Genomic DNA, 2,956 nt, shown 5'->3' on the forward strand with positions numbered 1-2,956 from the left:
AAGTAAATAAAGAATTCAAACAACCACATCCAATTGGTAAGAAATACAAATAAAACAACATAGACAAATTAAGCAGACCTTACATCACACTTGGCTCTTTTGCTTGGAATGAAGAATTTTCTCACCAACATCACAAACAACCCCATAGTGCAAGTCCCTAGAAAAGTCACAAATTTTTCATATGGTTGTTTATTTGTTTTAACGTACCTCAATTTAAATTATAAACTATAGATGGTTATTTGATCTACTAGGCATGCAATCACATAAGGTCAGTTATAAGCCTAAAATCACGCTGATTATTGCACATAAGAGGCATCACACAAAGCTATTTCTAAGTGATGGTCCGGGCAAGTGGTGGTTCGGGCAATGTTTGGCTAGGAAAGTATTCTCTATAAATTTTATCATTTCGATAAGTACAACTCTATTAGAATCAACCATCATATGAGTATCCAAACCATTAGTGTGAATCAATATTTATTGCCCATAGTTCGAAATCTACAATGTTACATGTGAATACTTGATCCTCTCCTTTATGTTCCCAATATTTGTTGAAGTAAAAACACTTACTACAACAAATCATAGTCTTCAAGTATGTGGTCAATAAAAAGGTATGTTGGAAGGCCAAGTCAATATGACTTGTCTATCATTGATGATCTAAATAAACCGGGAAACATCTCCAATATTGTATTTATGTGCAAACCTAGGAACATGGTATTGTTGAAATGTTTCATTATTTGTTTCAAAAAGTGAAGTTAAGAATTGCAAAACAATGATTGCAAACATTGAGTAGAGTACTCTCTGACCATAGTGTGCCCCAATTACAAAGGGCTATTATTTTGAAAAGTGCATATAGAATATAAGTTTGTTACAATGCGAAGAAATAATTGCAAACATGTATTGAATTACAATTAAATTTTAGCCTTGCCCCAAAGTGTGCCCCAGATAGTCATTATAGAAACATTTAATATTTGACAATGTAGGTTAAATAGAAACATTTACTAATTGACAATGTAGGTTAAATATTTGCCCAGTGTGCGCGCAATCATTGTATAGAGGGTTGTTGTTGGAGTGTTTCATGAATTATTTTGAAAAGTTCATATATAATATAGTTATTCTATTATAATGCAAAACAAGAACTACAAACTACATTCCCGATAGAAATTAAAACACGCTGAATGACTACAGCTAAGCAATAGAACTTTGGTTTGAGCCTTCATGCATATTCCACACTCTTTTTCACATTTCAAATCATGCTTAGAAAGATGTCTCCTTTCTTCATCAACACGTTTCTTGTATCTTTCTTTGCAAATCACTTTCTGATTATATCTTCCATCTCTTTTATACCTTCTTGAAGTTGCAGCAAGGAAGGATATATAACGGCACGCGGGATTCGACAGCTGCTCCCATGGCCGCCGCTGCAACCCTTCTCCACGTTCAGCAAGCAGGGAAAGACTTTACAGGCAGGGCGGAATCGAAGCTTGGAGCTCTGGCTTATGCCCGGAACCCACATGCGTCCTCATCGGCGGTATATTTCGGCCACAGCGGAAGTGGGGTTCTGAATCAGAGAATAAACAAAGAAAATGCAGCGCTCACGCCCACTGCAACACGGATCTGGACGAGTCACCCTCAGAAAGACGCAGGAAAGCCGAATACTCAGAATAATGCCACGGGAGGAGAAAGGAAAGGGGTCCTGGGCGCTGTGGGTATCGGATCTGCAGCATTTCCCATCGGAATCAATGCTGAAATCAACGGAGGAGGGCTGCATGAAGCGGATCTACTCCCCCCCACTGTAAATAGATTCAAAAATCCCAGATCTGGCCTGGATCTACCCGATCCGGAAAACAATCGAAGGAAACGACAAAATCCAAGAGATCTGGAACCTCTCTCGAATACGGAGCCGGATGAGTCAGATCTGACTAGAATCGAGCCACCCCAGACTGCCAGGTCAGGATTCCAAATTTTTGTAAAAACGCCAAAAGGAACCACAAGCGTGATCTGGACTTATGACAGCGACAGGGTTTCAGATCTGAAGAACAATATCGCCGATCAGACTGGCTACCCGGGTGAGGAACAACACCTGTTAAATGAGGGCAGATCGCTGCAGGAATGCAGAACCATGCAAGAATACAACATCAAGCCAGGCTCCACAATCATTCTCAATATGAGATTAAGAGGAGGAGCTGAAAACGCTGGAACTAGCTCGCAAAACAAAGGGTCTTTTAAGGAAGCAGTGAAGGGCAAAGGAAAAAATCCCACAGCTGTCACTGAAACTCCGGGGCAGTACATTGTAGATCAAATACCGGAGAGCCCATCTATCTCCATCGAAATACCAGAGGTAAAAGAAATACATTCAGATTTACAGAAAAAAGCAGTTATTTGTAGATTTAATGGTTTTTGGCCTAGAACTGATGCATTGTATCAATGGATCTACTCGGTTTGGACAAAAAATTGCCAAATCTACCTATACCCAAAAGGGTTTTTTATAGTATGCTTTGAGACAGAAGAAGAAAAGGAAACAGTTCTCAACCAAGGGCCATGGTTCTGGGGCAGTGCTGGACTTTTTATTGTCCCTTGGTTTCCTGATTTTGATGCCAACACCATGGTGGTATCAAGGATGCCAGTATGGGTTAGGCTGCATAATCTCCCTTTACATTTTTGGCATTCAAAGGTTCTAATAGCAATTGGAAATACCTTGGGGAGAATGTTAAAGATAGACGGAGAGCGATACATAAAAGGAATATTTACTTTTGCCAGAATATGCGTTGAGGTAGATCTCAGCCGAGGACTACCTGAGAGCATCATTCTGAATTTCAATAATACACAGTGGAAACAACCCTTGGACTATGAGAATACTGCCTTCAGATGCCGGGGATGTCAACAAACAGGTCATCTGTACAATGCATGTCCAAACCACAATAAGAGCAAGCAACAACAAAGGAAGCCGAAAGGATGGTAG

Source organism: Pinus tabuliformis, chromosome 1_1 (assembly GCF_031772625.1).
Source record: "Pinus tabuliformis cultivar Carrire ecotype Pingquan chromosome 1_1, CPIR1, whole genome shotgun sequence".
Classification (NCBI taxonomy): domain Eukaryota; kingdom Viridiplantae; phylum Streptophyta; class Pinopsida; order Pinales; family Pinaceae; genus Pinus; species Pinus tabuliformis.